This window comes from Dasypus novemcinctus, chromosome 10, assembly GCF_030445035.2.
Source record: "Dasypus novemcinctus isolate mDasNov1 chromosome 10, mDasNov1.1.hap2, whole genome shotgun sequence".
NCBI classification, from domain to species: Eukaryota; Metazoa; Chordata; class Mammalia; order Cingulata; family Dasypodidae; genus Dasypus; species Dasypus novemcinctus.
In genome coordinates this window covers 91,145,553-91,167,146 of record NC_080682.1, presented here as the reverse complement: position 1 = coordinate 91,167,146, position 21,594 = coordinate 91,145,553, and the positions used below count along the sequence as shown (strand labels likewise).

General features: G+C 39.2%; 1 pseudogene; it reads left to right on the top strand.

Moving 5' to 3' along the window:
• Window positions 1–11,512: 11,512 nt before the first annotated feature.
• Window positions 11,513–13,203, top strand: LOC101441073 (ubiquitin-conjugating enzyme E2 Q2-like; annotated as a pseudogene).
• The last annotated feature ends 8,391 nt before the right edge of the window (window positions 13,204–21,594 follow it).

Below are 21,594 nucleotides of genomic sequence, written 5' to 3'. Positions count from 1 at the left end.
CCAACTATTATAAAAACATGTCAAAAAGACATTCTATTATAGTACAGAGGGGGAGAAATTACATAAGTAAAAGTGATGAGTGCAGTCTAATGCCCCAGTCACTCACTCATTCATTTAACAAATACTTACCAAAACCTTTTTAGGGGAAGTGGATTTGGCTCAAGCAATTGGGCTCCCGTCTACAACATGGGAGTCAAGGGTTTAATTCCCGAGGCCTCCTGGTGAAGGCAAGCTAGCCTGAGCAGCAAGCTGGCCGGAGTGGAGTGCTGGCCTGAGTGAAGAGCTGGCAAAGCAAGATGATGCAACATAAAGAAACATAGAGGGAAGCGGACTTGGCCCAATGGATAGGGCGTTTGCCTATCACATGGGAGGTCCGTGGTTCAAACCCCAGGTCTCCTTGTCCTGTGTGGAACTGGCCCATGCACAGGGCTGATGCGCACAAGGAGAGCCGTGCCACAAAGTGGTGTCCCCTGAGTAGGGGAGCCCCACGTGCAAGGAGTGCGCCCCATAAGGAGAGCCACCCAGCATGAAAGAAAGTGCAGCCTGCCCAGGAACGGTGCCACACACACGGAGAGCTGACACAGCAAGATGATACAACAAAAAAAAGAACACACAGCAAATGGACACAGACAGCAGACAACAGGATTGTTGGGAGGGGAAGGGGAGAGAAATAAAATTTAAAAAATAAATAAATCTCTAAAAAAAGAAAGAGAGACACTGAGGAGAGACAAGAAGAGACACAGCAGACCAGGGAGCTGAGGTGGCACAAGAGATTGCCCACCTCTCTCCCACTCCATAAGGTCCCAGGATCAGTTCCCAGGGCTGCCTAAAGAGAAGACAAGGAGGAAAGTGGACATGGTTCAACTGATAGAGCATCCGCCTACCATATGGAGGGTCCAGGGTTCAATACCCAGGGCTTCCTGACCCATGTGGTGAGCTGGCCCACGCACAGTGCTGCCACGTGCAAGGAGTGCCATGCCACACAGGGGTGCCCTCACACAGGGGTGCCCCACATGCAAGGAGTGCACCCCGCAAGGAGAGCCACCCTGAGAAAAGCACAGCCTGCCCAGGAGAGGCACCACACACACGGAGAGCTGACACAGCAAGATGACATAACAAAAAGAGACGCAGTTTCCCAGTTCCACCTGACAATGCAAGCGGATGCAGAAGAACACACAGCAAATGCACACAGAGCAGACAACAGTGAGGAAGGGGAGAGAAATAAATAAAAATAAATCTTTAAAAAAGAAAGAGAGAAGATAAGCAGACACTGAAGAATGCACGGTGAATGGACACAGAGCAGGCAATGAGAGGGGTGGGGGAAAAATGAATAAAACAAATAAATCTTAAAAAAAAAAAGGAAAGCTTATTAGGTGTCAAGCATGATTCTAAGTGCTTGTGATACCTATGTGAACAAAACATACAGTTTCTTCTCTCAAGAAGGTTACAGTTTAATGAGCAGTAAAAACAATAAACAAAATAAGCAAGAAAATTGTACACTGTGTTTCAAGGTGATAAGCCTATGAACAAAAAGGAAAAGTAAGGTTGGGTAAATGGGAACAAGAGTATACTAAGGTTAGAGAGATAAGTTTGCAATTTTAAAAAGGTTTTCATTAAGAAGGTGACATTTGAGAAAAGCTTGAAAGAGAGTTGGCTATGCAAATATCTAGTGGAAAAGCAGTCCAGGCAGTGGGAACAGCCAGAACAAACCTAAGGCAGGAGCATGCCTGGCATGTTTAGGCAATAGAAAGGAGGCCAGTATGACTAGAAAGCATGAGTCCAAGATAGAGTAAAAGTCAGTGGGGTAGGAGAGGTAGCAGGTCGCCAGATGGCAGGGAGCCTGGGAGGCCACTCTAAGGACTTTGGTTCAAAACTTGATTCTGTCAGTAATGATTAAATCATATCATGCTGTTTGTAACTAGCAGTGCTATTGTATGTCTGTGACAGTGGTTGAAAGGGAAAGCCTAAGGTCATATTACTAGAAGGACTGCTAAAAACTGTAACATGGGACTGAATAGCATAGTAAACCCTTATGTGAAAAACAAATATGGTTGATACTGCATATATAAGACTGTTTTTACACAATAAAAATACAAATATACTAGAGAGAAGGAAAAAGAATAGCATCTCTGTATAGAGGGGAAGCATAAAGAGATTGAATGCTGATGAGTTTCTTTCTGTTCAGGATTATTATTATTGGATTAATGAAAATTCTCTGAGAATGATTGAAATGATTATACACTTTGGATTGATTTATGCTTTATTAATATGTATCAATAAAATTGATTTGTTTAAAAAAAAAAACTTGATTCTGTCACTTCCTAAGTACCTAAGTACACAACTTGAGACAAATTATACAGTCTCTTTCTTTGACTCAATTTGGTTCTTCTGTTAAGTATAGATAATAACAGTATCTAGTTCATATCTTTGCCCGAGGATTAAAAAAGAGAATATTTGTAAAGTATTTGGAACACTGCCACATAGAGAAGCACTATATAAAACTTAGTTATTGTTAGTCACTGGAAGGGTACAAGTTAACAGAGAGCCCAGAAATCAAGAAGTATATTTGGAATTTAAAATGTAATAAAGTAGAATCAGTTTAGTCAGGAAAGGCAGGCCTATTCAATTAATGGTACTTCGACAGTGGACTATGTTATTTTTATAAGAGAATAAAATTAGATCCTGCCTGACTTCAAAATATACTACAAAGTGGTGAAAACAGCATGGTATTGGCACAAGGATAGACATACTGACCAATGGAATCGAATTGAGAGTTCTGATACACATCATCACATATACAGCCATATAATATTTGACAAGGCCACCAAACCCACTCAATTGGAAGAGAATGGCCTCTTCAACAAATGGTGCTAGGAGAGCTGGATATCCATATGCAAACAAATGAAAGGGGATTGCCATCTCACACCTTCTACAAAAATCAACTGAAGATGGATCAAAGACCTAAATATAAGAGCTAAGACCATAACGACCTTGGAAAACAATGTAGGGAAGCATCTACAAGATCTTGTAGTAGGAAATGGCTTCATGAACTTCACACCCAAAGCACGAGCAGCAAAAGAAAAAAACAGATAAATGGGACCTCCTCAAAATTAAGCCTTTTTTACCTCAAAGGAGTTTGTTAAGAAAGTGAAAAGACAGCCTACCCAATAGGAGAAAATATTTGGTAACTAAATATATGATAGGAGACTAACATCCTGCCATGTATAAAGAATTCCTATATCTCAAAAATAAAAAGACAAACAACCCACTTTAAAAATAGACAAGAGATTTGGACAGACACTTCTCTACAGAAGAAATACAAATGACTAAAAAGCACATGAAAAGATGCTCAAAATCATTAGCTATTAGAGAAATGAAAATCAAAACTACAATGAGATACCATCTTACTCCCATTAGACTGGCAACTGTTTAAAAAAACAGAAGACTACAAGTGTTTGGAGAGGATGTGGAGGAACAGGAACACTCATTCATGGCTGGTGGGAATGCAGAATGATCCAGCTATTCTGGAGGACAGATCGGCAGTTTCTCAAAAAACTAGCTATAGATTTGCCATATGACCCAGCAATTCCACTGCTGGGTATATACCCAGAAGAACTGAAAACAAGGACACAAACCAATATATGCACACCAATGTTCATAGTGGCATTATTCACTATTGCCAAAAGTTGGAATCAACCCAAATGGCCATCAACAGATAAATGGATAAAAATGTGGTGTGTGTGTGTGTATATATATATACACACAATGGGATACTAGTGGTGTATATATATATATACAATGGGATACTAGTCAGCTACAAGAAGGAATAGAGTACAAACGCATAGGACAACATGGATGAATCTTGAATACCTTATGTTGAGTGAAGCAAGCCAGGCATTGAAGGACAAATACTACATGACCTCTCTGATATGAAATAAGCAAACCAAGCTGTCTCAGAGCGAGCTACAGACTGAATGATAGGCTTACAGGAAATGGGGGGGGGGGGTTGTGAGCTGATGCCTATGTGGGTGAAATCTATGATAAGGTGGAGGTAAGTAGTTGTACAGGGAAGGGATAAGATGGGGGCATAGGGATACTATTGGGTGGGGCTTTGCAAGCTTGAGGCGGGCTAGGGTTGGGGGGATGGGGCAGATGGCCCAAGGAATTAGGGGGAGAGTTGGGGGAACAGATGAACATGGGAGATTGTCAGGTATGTAGTTGAAATTATAATGTTGCGAAAACTCTTTAGAAAATATAATAAGGAAGGGTTACCTGTTTAAGGTGTTTAATGAGGGGCATTTGGCACAGAGGCAGGCTTCTAGGGAGTGTGTGAGTGCTCATCTTGTAATAGTGTGTCATATCATTGAGTGGGGACCCACACAATGAGTGGGAAGGTGTACTCCCATCCTGGGGAGGCATGATGTTCTCAAACATAGGGACTTTTGTCTCTCGAGAAATTTGGTGTTTCCCAATGGGGGAGGATAGTCTAGTGTGTCAAGCCCTCAGCATTGTTGTAAGTATCTGTGAATCTGGTCCTTCAAGCAGTGAAGCTTGGTTGTCACTGTGGGCCCTGAGGGGAGTGGGAGAGAGGAATAGAATAGATGGAAGCAAGGTAACTGGGGGGCAATGGAAGTGTTCCGCAAGGCAATGATGGATATAAGACATGTTAAATTTCATCAAAAATGTATAAAAGTCTATAGACTAAAATGTAAACTATAATGTAAACCATAATGTAACTAAAAATTTAGAAAATTGTACAATCTAAAATATAAACCATAATGGAACCATATTTTATAGCTTTGTTTCAATATCTCTACATCAGCTTCAACAACTATAACATGAACATGAAAAAAGATCATCGCTGGGGAAGGGGGGAAAGAGTTTGATGTTGGATATATGGGAGGCCCCTATATTGTATAGGTGATTTTACTATGATATAAAACTTTTTTGAAGACAAAATTCATTTAAAAAAAAAAGGATGTAGACACTGAGGAAGGAATGAAAAAAATTGCCTTGCCATTGTACATACAGGGTAACACCTATTACAGTGATGAAAGGCAAAATGTCAAAAACAAAGTTGCATGATATTTTTCATTTTTTAATACCCCAATTTATTTGTACTTTATTTTAGTTTTTCAAAATTAGTATGTATTCTATGTCTAACCTTTAAACCTATCATTACTATTTCATTTTCCTACTAATTGAATTTGGCAATATATTAGGCTTCAGTTTTGAAGAAGTTTTGGACCACAAAGGGGCTCAACTATGGCAGGGGAGGAACACTGGTGTGCGGTGTTATTGATGGGGGACACATGGTTAGGAGGGAGTTCTCCAGGGCATGTATATAAGGTATATAAAAATGTTCAGATATTCATTGGGTATTTTCATAGTAGTTATAGTTACAAACAACTGAGGGAGGGCTGAGTTCCTAGCCAGGGGAGCTCTGTCACATTCCTCAATGGAACAGCAACAATTCCCCAAGTGCAAGGGCAAAGACCAGTGAAGGATGGTCCAATGATAGGCCCTTGATATTGATGACTATGCTTATGAGCCTGTGTGCCTGAAATTTCAACTAGGCCTAGAGTGCAGGGTGCCTAAGAGTTACCTCCTGAGAGCCTCCATGTTGCTCTAATGTGACCACTCTCTAAGGCACTCTCAGCATGTAAATGCATTACCTTCCCCTCACCATGGGACATGACTCCTAGGGATGATCCTCCCTGACACAGAGGGATTATTACCAATCACTGGCTGGTAATGCAACTAGAAAAAGACCTTGAATAAAAGGGGTAAATGGTAAAGATAAATGAGTTCATTGGCTAACAGCCTTCAAAAAAGAGTCAGGAGGTCATCAGAGGGGTTGCGGTTACGCACATCTCAGCAGGATCCCAGAGACAGCCAAAGTAGATACAACCCCAGATACTGTTGCTCCTGAGAACTATGGAGACACACAGGTTCTATGGTCATGGCAGATGGCTCTGGAATTCAGTGACTTGTCAGTGGGCCCTACTTTGGAATTTGTGCTCCTGAGTGTGATGGAGTTGGATTCAGATGTGACCTTTCTACACATGCCTCTTCTTTCACTTTTATTGAATCTGTGGTTGATGCTGGGGTTGGTGTATACCCAGGAGACTTGAATCTCTGGACAGTTCATGTGCCAACTGGGCCCTGAGACTCAGCAATGTTGCAACTCCTACTCTCCAGTTTGTTGGACTTACCCAGGTCAACTAACAGCAAGGTGAAAATGGTCAACTACCACACCAGGAAACCAAGAGTGCCTACAGCTGCAAGCAGGAGAATCACATCCATCAACCATGTGGGATCTAAGCCCCCTCTCGATTTGGAGGTGGGGTGGATTTAGCTATCCCAGGGTCCACAGAATAGAGGAATAAAATATGGATTAGAGTGGACTTACTGGTATTCTATTATAGCACTATTGTAACTCTAGCAATTGAAGAAATTGTATCATTGATGTGGAGACAGTGACCACGGTAGTTGCTGGGGGCAGGGAGAGAGAAGAAGAGATGCGATGTGGGGGCATTTTTGGGACGTAGAGTTGTTCTAAATGATATTGCAGGGACAGATGCTGGACGTTATAAATCCTGCCATAACCCACCAAATGGACTGGGGAAGAGTGTAATTACAATGCAAACTATTATTCACATGGTGCAACAGTGCTCCAAAATGTATTCACCAAATGCAATGAATGTGCCACAATGATGAAAGAGGTTATTGAAGTGGGAGGAGTGGGGTGAGGAGAGGTGGGGGGTAATATGGAAACCTCTTATATTTTTTTAATGTAACATTTAAAAAAATAAAATAAAGAGATCATAGAACCAAAATTTTTTTTAAAAATGTATTCACCAAATGCAGTGAATGTGCCACAATGATAAAAGATATTGTTGATGTGGGAGGAGTGGGGTGGGGTGAGGTGTGGGGTATATGGGTACCTCTTATATTTTTTCATGTAACATTTTTTGTGATCTATGTATATTTTTTAAAAAGGCAATTAAATAAAACAATTCAAAAACAAATCAACAACAAAAAAAAACAAATAGAAATTCCAGATGAATTAAAGATGTACATTTAAAAGATAAAACCACACAAAAAATTTTTTTAATTAAAAAAAATATTTAGGAGAAAGTATAGGAAAAGATCTTCCTGATTATCTTAGTTTCCAGGCTGCTATGGCAATACAATAGGTTGACTAACAATGGGAATTTATTGACTCACAATTTTGAGGTAAGAGAAGTCCAAAATCAAAGTGTCAGCAAGGCATTGCTTTCTCCCCAAAGACTGGTGTTCTGGTGATGGCTGCCAGCAATCCTTGGATTCCTTGGCTATCCCCTCACACAGTGTATCAGTCAGTCAAAGGGGTGTGATGCAAAATACCAGAAATCTGTTGGCTTTTATAAAAGGTATTTATTTGGGGTGGAAGCTTACAGTTACCAAGCCATAAAGCATAAGTTACTTCCCTCACCAAAGTCTATTGCCTTATGTTGGGGCAAGATGGCTGCTGACATCTGCCAGGGTTCAGGCTTCTTAGGTTCCTCTCTTCCCAGGGCTCATTTCTCTTCAGGCTCAGCATCTCTGCTCTCTCCACAAGGCCAGCTGTAGACTGTCAGGTGAACAACTCATCTCTCTTCCAAAGGCCTCTGCCTGTGTCTAATGGAGCCTTCTCTCCTTCCTCACATATCTGCTTCTCTGTGTTTACTTCCCATGCTCCAGGATCAAAGTTCGAACCTCCCTTCTCTGTGGTGTGGTTTCTCTATGCATCCCTATCCCCTTGGTTCAGTGGGGACTCAATGTCTTACTGACCTGGCCCAATCAAAGACTTAACCACTATTTAATCAAGAAAATTGAAACCTCTGAATCCAATATAATCTAATATGCCCAGCAGAAAAAAGCAGTTTACAAAAATAATCCAATATGTATTTTTGCAAATCTTAAACAATACCAAACTGCTACACATGGCAATGCACATGGCAAAGTGTTCTCATTTCTCTTCCAGATCCCACTGACTCTGGGCTTCCCACTGATTCCTGGCTTCTGACTGACTTGGCTTCCAGTTCCTCCATGTGCCTTTCTCTCTATAAACCTTCTGGTAGGAGGATAAATCACATCCTGATTCAGTTGACAACATCCTCACTAAATTCACCTCTTCAAAAGGTCCTATTTACAAGGGGACCACACCCACAGGAATGGGATTAAGGTTAAGAATTTTTTCTGGGGTACATAATTCAATTAACCACACTAAGACAAGAAAACTGTATTTCACTCAAATGAACAATTGAATGATATAATTATGCAAAAATGTAAATTGTCAAGGATAAATAAAATTCTAGGAGAAAAATATACAAAATTCATAACTGATAAAAGATAAACATCCTTAATATGACCAAAGTTGGTATAAATTAATAAAGAAAAATTAGAAAACATGCAAAGGATCAAAATAGGCAATTCACACTAGAAAAATAGATGGCCAATAACATATGATAAATGCTCAACCTTAATAAATATTGAAGAAATTCAAATTAGTATCATAATCAAATATGGGAAGTATGGTTTTCCTATCAGATTAGAAAAAGTAAGGAAAACTATTAGCCCCAGTGCTAGTGGCAAGTAAATAAGTACAGCTCTTTGGACAGCAAGTTGATAATAACTAATGAACAATTTAAATATTGTAAATATTTTTAATCCTGTGATTTCATGTCTTACAACTACCTTATGCAATACAGCATGAGGACAGCTACACTGTTGGAATATCAAAAGAAAATTATTACAACTTCCTTCCATATCCATCAATAAGACAATAAACAATGGTACATGTATTAAAATGGAATGTTGTGTTTCCATTGAATGTGGCAGTTTGGGATTATTTATGAACCCCAAAAAGAGAAAGATTATGTTTGTAAACTAATCTATTCTGGGTTTAATACCCTTTGATTATATTGGACTCAGTTGAGGGCCCCTTGATTAAATTACTTATTAGGGCTTTGATTCAACCATGTTAGTAAGGCCTGACTCAGGTTAGTCCCCTTTATATATGTGGGCCTATGTAAAGGGACACTAACTCAAGAAGATACACAGAAGAGGAGAAAACTTAGTTATTTTTGATCCTGCATCCCCGGATGGAGATGAGCCATTTGCCTGATAACTTACAGAGACTGTTGGGAAGAGAGCTGATACTGATAGAGAAAACCTCAAAAGAAAAGAGCCCTATGCCAGGAGAGAGAGAAGCCCTGAGAGACAAGCCCTATGCCAGCCTGCAGCTGGGATATAGAAAGCCCTGAGAGATGAACCCTAACCAGGAGAGAAAGGACTGGAAGCCCAGAGGGAAAGGAGAGGCCAGGCAGAGATCAGCCACCATCTTGCTTCAAGATGTGGCAACTGACTTTGATGAGAAAGTAATCTGGAGTAGGATTCTTTATGGCCTTGGAACTGTAAGTTTTTACCCCAAATAAATACCCTTTTTCCAAGGCAACAGATTTCTGGTACTTTGCATCAGCACCATTTTGGCAGACTAATACAATTGACAAGAAAATATATTGAGCATAAGTGAAAAAAGAATATTGTAGATCACAACGTATAGTATCTCTTTCTGTCTGTGCTTCAGTTAGGACACCACATCATAAGTAACAAAATCCAGTCTTATTTTGCCTTGACCATAAACGGAAATGTCTTTGCTCCTCTAATTAGAAAAAAAAAAAGCATTTCTGGTTACATATTAATCTAAAAATTCAGGTCATCCTGAAGGGCTCCAAATTTTGTGCTTCTCTCAGCTCTGCATCCTAGGGTTGACTCTCTTAGGACCAACACTAGGTTAGAGAAGTGAGACATTTACCTTGGGTGAAAATCTAAATGGGTGCAAAAGTCTCAGTAATTCAGATAATACTCTAATGAAATGTTTTAAAATCCAAATTAATGGAAAAATTCATAATGAACAATATTTTAAGTAAAAACAGGATCAGATAGAGCTGTACCAAGCCAATTGGAACCTGAGGCAAAAGGAAAAATATAAGCCCCTATATGCATGCTATTAATATATATAGAAAATATATATTTTTCTGGTTGACATTTTTCCATAATTATATTTTTAAATATTCCATAATGAGTTTTCTTCCATTATAGCTAGTAAAATAATAATAAAGTCTAATTTTGGAATAAAATATTTAAACATAAAATCATGTTGTGAGTTTTAGTATACCTACTTTCCAAAGTTTCAATATTCTTTCAACTACTTTAAGGTTCTGGAAAAAAATTAACCCAGTCCCAGTTCTGCAAAGCCGAATAATCTCTATCAGTTCAAGATGTTAAAAAGTACACACTGTATGTTCTTTACTTCTACTACACTATCCAAAGGATGTGAGAAGGTCTTGCCAGATGGTTCACTCAAAAAAGTGAGGGACCTTTTCTTTTCACAGAAGTTTAGAACAAATGTGTCTTTAAGACATTTTGGTCTAAATAGAGCAAATGCACTACCACAAAACCAATTACTGTCATCAGGTGTTTGGGGGTACTGATTGGATTAAGTTTATAAAGAGCTCCCTGGAGCTAAGTGTAAAGTCAGCCTCTCCCAAAGCATTTTGGCTGAATTGAGGGGGATGCGTACTTGAACAAAATGTAGGGTACTGATATAGAGACAAGGCAGAAATGCAGGGTGGGGGTGGGGATGGGCAAAGTAGCAAATGCTGAGAGGAAAAAAATTTTAGGTACCCGAAAGTATAATTGAAGAATATTCCACAAGTAATTTGAACTGTACATGATTTTTGCCTTTCACTTTGACTTTAGAACAAAATCCCATGTAAAGTATGATTGATATGATTTCGCTTTGCTGTATTCAAGCAGTGTTACCTCGAGGAAAAGAGAGCACTTAAAGTATAACTCTAGGAGTCTGAGAAAGGGGTAGGGGGATATCATTTTGAAGCTTGAAGGTCATCTTTAAGTCACCCTGATGCTTAGGTAGAGGAAGCTTTGTCTTTATTGGTTAAGTCCAGAAAAAGCAATGATACTCCCTCACCCAACCTCTTCAATTAAAATTATTTGAGATATTATATGTGAACATACTTTTAAACTTTTGTTATACTAGCAACAGTAATAATTTCCCCTTTTTAAAAGCTTTCTACATGACAATTTTCATTAAAGTTTTTATTAAAAGGGGGATAGTATTTTAACCTTTTTTTAAAATCCTGTAAAATGAGTATTCCATAAAAATAAAAAAATTTCTAATCTTCAACCTTTAGCTCATGGTAGAATCCAATTCAAATCAAGTGTTGCCTGGCTCCAAAGTTTGTTTTCACTCATCAATCCCATTCTACAGATTTTAATTGCTGGAAAAATAACAGTAAGTTTGATATGCCATTTGAGGACACGGAAAAATATTGAAAAGAACAAATGAAGAAAAGAATGGAAAAATTTGAACAGGACCAGCTTGTGGGACAGTTGCTTCAGGTTGTAGGCTCTGGGCCCAGCTCCCCTTCCACATCCCTTCCTGCAGAGGTGACTGGAAAATGTCATGACAGGGTTCAAGGCTGAGCTAAAGTTCCTGGTGTCCATCTTCAACAAGAACCACGAGGATGGGCTACACTGTCAGTTCCTGGTGTCCCCACTGGCACCGACCAGGTGCCAGCACTGGCCTCTGCTGCCACAAACTCTCCACTGCAACATCAGGGAATCTTATCCATATTCTTCACCAATATGATTTGTGGATTCCAATTATCTAAATCTGACATCAGTGCCAAACGTCTAGAAGTTACTCAAAACAACAATTCGTTTTGTCAGCAATTGAAGTGATTGATATGTGAACTCTACAAATTATATAACCTTCCTAAGCACCTGGATGTTGAAACACTAGATCAACCACTACCCGTGGGTCAGAATGGGACAAAAGAAGAAGTGACTTCTGAAGAGAAGGAGGAGGAAGAGATGGCTGAAGATATAGAAGACTGGGATCACTATGAGATATAAGAAAAAGAGCCTATTAGTAGGAAAAAATCAGAGGATGAAGGAATTAAGGAATAAAATTTGGCAATATTAGAGAAAATTAGGAAGACTCAAAGGCAAGACCATTTAAATAGTGCAGTGTCTGGGTCAGTGCAAGCTACGGATAGACTTATAAAAGCACTCAGGGACGTACACAAATCACAGAGTTATAAAACAGGGATTTGTTTGATTTATTTAAATGATAGTTTATATGACTGGCATGTTAAAACTGCAGGTTGATCCTGATAGTCCTTTGCAAAGTGATCTTCAGATCTTAAAAGACAAAGAAGGTGTAGCAGTTTGATATTACTTATGAATTTTTTCAAAAAGATTTATTATGTTTGTAACCTGGTCTGTTCCTCTGGGTGTGATTCCCTTTGATTGTATTAAATTCAAAGGTTTTACATTTACTTGATTAAATAAGATTAGGGCTTTGATTAAACCATGTCAATAGGGTGTGACCAAGGACTGAGTACCCGCCCCCTTGGTGGGCTATATAAATGGACACTCATTCAAGAAGATGCACAGAAGATACACAAGAAAAGAGAAAGAGTTCCATAGATGCCACAGGAAAGAACTTTTTCATGACACAGAAGAGGAGAAAATATGATCCTGTGGCTGTGGGAAGAAAGACAAGGCCTATGCCAGCCTACAGCTGAGATCAGAAGAAGCTGGGCCCAAGGAGCCTTAAAAAGAAGAAGGAAGGAGAGACCAGGCAGAGACTACCTGCCATCTTGCTACATGTGTCAACTGACTTGGGTGAGAAAGTACTTCTGATGGTACCTTGAGCTGCACTCTTTAGGAACTTGTAAACTATAAGCTTTTGCCCTAAATAAATACCCTTTATAAAAGCCAACAGATTTCTGGTCCTTTGCATCAGCACCCCTTTGGCTAAATAATACAGAAGTCATAGAAAATATTTTGCATAACTTCTCCTTTAAGGCTAAATTTCCATTTGATCCTCCATTTGTTCGAGTGGTATTATCTGTCCTCTTGGGAGAGGATGTGCTGGGTGGAGAAGCATTATGTGTGGAACTTCTCATGAAACAGGGCTAGAGCAGTGCCTACTCAATAGAATTGGTCATCATGCAAAGAAATGTCACCTTACTCAAAGGCAAATCCAGAGAGCAATATAATCTAGCAAGAGCCCAACAATCCTATAATTGTATTGTATAGATACATGAGAAAAACGGTTGGCCCACCCCTCCAAAGGATGATGGCTGAATGTGCTGACTCTTGTTATGTTTGGACCAATGTAGCTTCAAAGAAAATATTTCCCACATGCAGACCCAAGCTTTGAGTGCCCCAATAGCAGCAGTTACTGAAGATATTACCTAATAGATATTTTAGTGGATAATCTGTCAAATTGACATTCAGTATAAGTTACAGCCTTTAATTTTGCTCATTTTAGTTATTTTGGACTGAGCAGTGAGACCTTGACTATACTTTTCCTGATATATACACATATTGGCCACTCCTTACCATCTCTCTTTCTTGAAAAGTGAAACCTTCTAAGCAGGCAAGTCAGCATCAAGTTAGTAAAGTTGTGAACAGTTTTGGGTAATTTTCCAATATTGAACCCATGGATTATGAGGACTTGCAAAATATATATATATTTTTTTTAGAGACTAAAGTTCCCTAAATTACCGTAGCTTATTCGGGTCTAAATCTAAAATAATTTTATGATATTGCCAAGATAATGACAGGAAACCTACTCATTAAATTAAACTTTTTTTCTGGTGATGTGAAGATTTGAACTGTTTCCCAAAGGATACTCTTAAATGGTTTGTATTGTACTATTTAGGTAAAGCAAAGCAAGGCTGTATCATTTCAGGCTTGTAAGTAATAATGTCCACTGGGGCATCCGAGTATTCTGGGGCTGAATCTGCTGCTTGTTGATTCAATATTCTTTATGAAGAAGAGCTACAGCATAGGCTTGAAGTTATTTAAAATACTAACTCATTTTACATGTCCATTTTATTAACATGGTATTGCAATCATTTGTAAACAAATAAACTTACAGAGTGGTTGGCACAAAGACAGACTCCTTGAGCAAAAGCTGCACAGTTAAGTAAAAAAAGAAATCTAATTTGGAAATTCTTAAAATTTGTTGTCATAGTCATAACAATGGCTTTTACACTGAAAGATTAATGGGAAATCTATATATCTTATTTCTTTTATAAAACCTGATTCAAATCAAAGTACTCTCCAATGTATTGCCTTAACTCAATCAGTCCTGTATAGTTGGTAGTAGATTTTTTTTTATAAACACCTACATTTAACTGAATTTGACAATATATTTGGCTTCATTCTTGAAGAAGTTTTGAATCACAGAAGGGTTCAACTATGGCAAGGGAAGAGCTTTGGTGTGGGGTGTCAGTGATGGGAGATACATAATAGGAAGTTCACCTGGGCATATAAAGTATATAAATATGTTGAAATGTTCATGGGGCATTGCCACAGTGAGTAGAGATTCACACACAACTGCAAGAACACTGAATTCCCATCCCAGAGAGTTCTACCACATTTTCTAATGGAACAGCAACAATCCTCCAAGGACAGGGACAATGATCAATGAAGGATGGTTCATTGATGGACTCTTAATACTAATGACTATGCTTATGAGCCTTTGCTCTTGAAATTTTAACTTAGCCTAGTGTTACAGGAAGCCTAAGAGTTACCTACTGAGAGCCTCCATGTTACTCAAATATGACTCTCTAAGCCAAACTCAGCATATAAATTCTGAGTTTATCTTCCCCCCATTGTGGGACATAAATCCTGGGGGATGAGCCTCCCTGGCACTGAGGGATTACTATCAAGCATCAGCTGGTTATGCAACTGGAAAAAGACCTTGAATAAAAGGGGTAAACGGTAAAGACAAATGAGTTTATATGGCTAAGAGACTTCAAAATGAGTCAAGAGGCATCAGAGAGGTAATGCTTATGCACATCTCAGCAGGATCTCATAGACAGCCGAAGTAGATACTACCCCCAAATAGTGGGGCTCCTGAGGGTTACAGAGATACCCAAGACCTACGGTCATGGCAGATAGCTCCAGAGTTTGTTGCCTTGTCAGTGGGCCCTACTTTGGAGTTTGTGCTCCTGAGTGTGACAGAGTTGGACTCAGATGTGACTTCTCTACACATGCCTCTTCTGTCACTTTTACTGAACCTATAGTTGGTGCTGAAGTTGGTGGGTGTATGTCCAAGAGACTTGAATCTCTGGGCTGTCCATGTGCCAGCTGGGCCCTGAACCTCAGCATAGTTGCAACACCTACTCTCCAGTTCATTGGGCTCACCCAGGACAGCTAACAAGGAGGTGAGGATGGACAACAACCACACCAAGGAACTGCAAGCAAGAGAGTCCCATTCATCTGCCATATGGGATTGAAGCCCTTCTCAGTTTAGAGGTGGAGTGAGCATCACCATCCCAGAATCCTTAGGATTGGGGAATAAAATATAGACTAGAGAGGGCTTACTGATACTTTACTATAGACTTATTGTGATTCTAGCAATGGAAGAAATTATATGAATGATGAGGAGACAGTGGTCACAGGCATTGCTGAAGGCAGGGAGAGGGAAAAAGAGGTGTAATATGGGGGCATTTTCTGGACTTGGAATTGTCCTGAAGGACACTGCAAGACAGATACAGGACATTATATATCCTGCCATAACCTACAGAATGTAGTGGAAGAGAGTATAAACTACAGTGTAAACTATAATCCATGCTTAGTGGCAATGTTCCAAAATGTGTTAATCAATTGCAATGAATGTGCCATGCTAATGTAAGAAGTTGTTAATGTGGGAAAAGTGGGAGGTGTGGGGAGTGGGACATATGGGAATCCCTATATTTTTAATGTAATATTTTATGTAATCCATGTATCTTTTAAAAATAAATAAAAAATATATTTTTAAAAAAATAAACTATAAATAATAAGCACTTTTAAAAAGAAATCCAGAAGCACATTTTTCTGCACAAATCAGTTACAAAGTTCAGAACTGTTTCTTATGCATTTGCTTTAAGATTGCTTTAAGATAACTTTGTATAAACCACACCAGAAAGACTTGGCATATCTGCATTTTTTTTTTCTTAAGATTTATTTTATTTATTTATCCCTCCCCCCTTGTTGTTTACACTCACTGTCTGCTTTCTGTATCCATTTGCTGTGTGCTCTCTGTGTCTGCTTCTTTTCTCTTTAGGAGATACTGGGAACCAAACCTGGGACCTTCCATGTGGGAGAGAGGAACTCAAATTGCTTGAGCCACCTCAGCTCCTTGCTTTGTTGTGTCTCTCATTGTGTTTCCGGTATCTCCTTGTTGCACCATCTTGTTGTGTCTGCTCTCCATGCCAGCCCATATGCCAGCTCACTGTCTTGCTCATCTTCTCCAGGAGGCACTGGGAACTGAACCCAGGACCTCCCATGTAGTAGGTGGGAGCTCAATTGCTTGAGCCACATCTGCTTCTCTCTGCATTATGGTGTGTGTTTAACTTCTTTTGGTTCTATTTTGATTAAGAGGACATTAAATAAATTTTTTCTGGCATTTTCGTTTACTTAGTTACATTTATATAAAGTTCTGATAACCTGTTGTTCAGATAACAAGTGACAAGCATTAAAGTTCCTTTAACCTAAGGCTAAATCTTGAATGCATTATTGAATTGTTTAATATCCTAAGGGCTAGCAGATTAACAGCTGTATATTTGGAATACTTTTTTTTATTTTTGCATTTTCTTTTTCATTGCAGATTTATTTGGCAATATACAGTAAACATTGAAAATTTGCATCAAGATTATTAAAAAAGAACCATTTCTTTAAATGAGGGTGAGTTTAGAATATTCACAGATAAAGACACTGAAACATTTTGTAACCAAGAGACCAGTTTTGCAGGAAATACTAAAGGTAGTGCTACAGCCTGAAAAGAAAACACAGGAGAGTAGGCTCAGAAGAGAGTCTAAAAATGAAGATAGTATCAGAAAAAGTAACAAAAAACATTTAAAAAAGAAGACTGGTGAAAATAAAATATGACAGAGAAAACCCAAAGGTCAAAATAGATGCAGTAAGAACTGCCTTTATAGTAATAACATTGAATGTTAATGGATTAAACTCCCCAATCAAAAGATAAAGATTGGCAAAATGGATAAGAAAATGAGCCATCTATATATGTCTACAAGAAACTTAACTTAGACCCAAGGATACCTATAGATTGAAAGTGAAAGGCTGGGAAAAGTTATTCCACACAAGCAGTAACAAAAAAAAAAAGCTGGAGCAGCTGTATTTATATCAGATGAAACAGACTTTAAAAACAAAACTGTCATTAAAGACAAAGAACATTATATATTAATAAAAGGGGCAATTCACCAGAAAGAAGTAACAATCATAAATAAATATGTGCCAGGAAGCAGACTTGGCCCAGTGGATAGGGCGTCCGCCTACCACATGGGAGGCCCAAAGTTTAAACCCTGGGCCTCCTTGACCCATGTGGAGCTGGCGCACATGCAGTGCTGATGTGCGCAAAGAGTGCCCTGCCACGCAGGGGTGTCCCCCACGTAGGGGAGCCCTATGCACAAGGAGTGTGCCCCATAAGAAGAGCCGCCCAGCATGAAAGAAAGTGCAGCCTGCCCAAGAATGGCACTGCACACACGGAGAGCTGACTAAACAAGATGACGCAACAAAAAGAAACACAGATTCCTGGTGCCGCGGATAAGGAAAGAAGCGGTCACAGAAGAACACGCAGCGAATGGACAGAGAAAGCAGACAACTGACGGGGCGGGGGAACAGGGGAGAAATAAATAAATAAATCTTTAAAATAAATAAATGAATGAATGAACGAATAAATAAATAAATAAATATATACCTAACCAGGGTGTTCCAAATTACATGAGGCAAACACTGGCAAAACTGAAGGGAGAAAGAGAATTCTCTACAATAATAATTGGGGACTTCAATATACCACTCTCAGCATTGGATAAAACATCAAGGCAGAGGCTCAATAAAGAAACAGAGAGCTTGATGATATGATAAATGGACAAAACCTAATAGAAGTATACAGAACAGACTTCCAGGAAGATGGCAGACTAGAAAGACATGGGACTCTCTTCTCCACCAGAAAAGTAGCTAGAGGATAGGCTGAAACAGCCTGGAAAAAAGATCTTCTAGGGTTTAGGATATCAGGCAAATGCCCAACACTGCCCAGAAGAGAAAGGGACAAAGAAGGGGAATCATGACAATAGACATGTGGGTTGAAACCAGCAGCTGCTGCTGCCGGCACCCTTCCCCACACTAAGGGTCTCTGGGCCTGCCTCTACAGACAAAGGGGCTCCAGGTATCCACCACCCCAGGAAAGGTGAATGACAAAGACACAGTCTAAGGCTGATTCAGTTTTTTACTCAGAAAAACGGTTAGCTGTGTCCCTGGATGGGTGGGGCCATGCCATTGTTTGTCTTGGGAGAGAGAAACAGGCTAAAGATATATGACCCTCCCAATCTCCTCTATTAACAGGAACGGAACGTGAGGACTCAGAGGGGAGTGGAAATATTTCTGACTCAGGAAAAGGGAGGCAGCTGCCAGAGAAGACTGGAGAATTGTCACTGAGAATGTTTTAATTACAAGGCTCTTAGCCTGCAGGCAGGAAGCTCTGTCACACTGATCTGGTCTGTGATATAACAAATATGCTCCAACCAGGCCCTGAATTGAGAGCTGCCAAACAGCACCATCTGCTGGCGGACTAAGGAAGTGCATGTAAGCAAATTTAAATAAGTAAGTGAGACTTTTTCTGACTTTGAGCAACTAGCATGGACAATCCTAACAATCTAGGTCAAGCCAAGAATCAAAAGGTAGTGGTAACACAAATACTCCTGTCACTAAATTCCTACAAAAGAGAAAGAAATTGAACATCTGAGTAAACTACACCCTAATCAGATGACTAAATATCACAACAAAATTATGAGCCATAATGAGAAAATAGAAGACATGGTCCAAGAAAAGGAATATATAAAAGTCCAGAAGCGATGCAGAATTTGAGGGAATTAGCAAGATGCACATAAATTTCCAAAATCAAATTAATGAGTTGAAAGACAATATGACCAAAGAGATAAATGACATCAAGAAGAGATCGAGCAAGTACAAAGAAGAATATGAAATCCTGAACAGGAAAGTAACAGAGCTCATGGGAATGAAAGATACAATAGGTGAGACCAAAAACACATTAGAGGCATACAACAGCAGATTTGAAGTGCAAGAAGAAAGAATAAGTGATACTGAAGACAGAACAGCTGAAATTGAAGAAAGAAAGGAATGAAAAAAAATTGAGTGGGGGCTTAGAGAGTTGAATCACAACATGAAGCACAACAAGATACATGTCATGGGAGTTCAAGAAGAAGAAGAGAAGGGAAAAGGAGTAGAAGAGTATTTGAGAAAATTGTAGCTGAAAATTTCCCAACTATCATGAAAGAAATGAACTTGGATGTCCAAGAAGCACACTGTACCTCAATCAGAAAAAATCCAAACAGACCTCCTCCAAGACACATACTACTCAGAATGTCCAGTGTCAAAGGTAAAGAAAAAATTCTGAGAAGAGCAAGGGAGAATCAAACCATCACATACAAAGGATGTCGAGTAAGACTTAGCACAGATTTCTCTTCAGAAGCCATGGAGGCAAGGAGACAGTGGTATGATACAATTAGGATACTGAAAGAGAAAAACTGTCAGCTGAGAATTCTTTATCCAGCAGAATATGTCTTCAAATATGAAGGTGAGTATAAAATATTCACAAAGAAACAGAAACTAAGAAAGTTTGCAAAAAAGAATCCACCTTTGCAGGAAATATTAAAGTAAGCCTTATAACCTAAAATAAAAAGACAGAAGAGAGAGAGGCCTGTAGGAGAGTATAGAAGAAAGAATAGAGAAAGGATAAACAAAAGAGTAAAAGAACAAAAAAATGATACAACATAAGAAAACCAAAGAATACAATGGCTGAAGAAAATAATGCATGTACAGTAATATCATTGAGTGTGAATGGATTAAGCTCCCCAATCAAAAGATACAGCTGACAGAAGGGATAAAAAGAACATGAGCCATCCATATGCTGCTTACAAAAAAACTCACCTAAGGCCCAAGGATACAACCTCGCTGAAAGTGAAAGGTTTGAAAAACATACTCCATGCAAATAGTAACCGAAAAGGGGCAGGGGTAGCTATACTAATCTTGGACAAAATAGACTTTAAATGCAATAAAGATTATAAGAGATACAGAATGCCATTCTATATTAATAAAATGGAAAATCCACCAGGAAGATATAACAGTCATAAATACCTATGCACACAACCAGGGTGCCCCAAAATACATGAGGCAAACTCTCGCAACACTGAGGGGAGAAATAGACATCTCTACAATAATAGCTGGAGACTTCAACACCCTACTCACATCATTAGATAGAACAACTTGACAGAAGATCTGCAAGGAAACAGAAAACTTGAACAAAATGATAAATGTGCAACACCTAACAGACATATACAGAATGCTGCATGCAAACTCAGCAGGGTGTACATTCTTCTCAAGTGCCCAAGGATCTTTCCCCAGGATAGACCATATGTTAGGGCACAACGCAGCTCTCAATAAATATAAAAAGATTGAAATTATACAAAGCACCTTCTCAGATTATAATGGAATTAAATGAAATTAATAATAGGCAGGAAAAAAGTAAATTTGCAAAAGTGTGGAGGCCGAACAACACACTCCTAAATAATTAGTGGGTCAAAGAAGAAATTCCAAGTGAAATCAGTAAATATATTGAGACAAATGAAAATGAGAACACAACTTATCCAAACCTATGGAATACAGTGAAGACAGTCTAGAGAGGGAAATTTATAGCCCTAAAAAATAGAGTATAAACAATAGCTAACATCAACAAAGCCAAAAGTTGGTTCTTTGAGATCAATAAAATTGATGAACCCCTAGCTAGACTAACAGAAAAAAAAGAGAGAAGATGCAAATAAATACAATCAGAAATGAAAGGGAGAAGTTACAATTGACCTCACAGAAATAAAAAGGATCATAAGAGGATATTATAAAAAAAGTCTCCAAAAAGAGCCGGGAGGTTATCAGAGGAGTTGCCCTTATGCACACCTCAGCAGAGTCCCAGAGACAGATAAAGTAGATACAACCCCGGGTATTGGTTCTTCTGAGGGCTACAGAGACCCACAGGTTCTATGGTCATGGCAGATGGAGTTCAGTGCCATGTCAGTTGGCCCTACTTTGGAGTTTGTGTTCCTGTGTGATGGAGCTGGACTCAGATGTGATCTTTGTTCATAAGCCTCTCCTGTTACTTTTACCGGAACTGTAGTTGGTGCTGGGGTTTAATATATACCCAGGGGACCTGAATCTCTGGACTGACCATGTGATAGCCAGGCCCTGAGTCTCAACAGACTTCAGCTCCTACACTCTGGTTTATTGGACTTACCCCACTCAGCTAACATGGAGGTGAAGAAGGTCAACCACCACACCAGGGACCCAAGAGTGCCTACAACTGAAAGCAGGAGGATTGCATCCAGCATCCATGTGGAATCTAAGCCCCTTCTTGATATAGATGTGGAGTGGACACAACCATTCCAAGGTCCACAG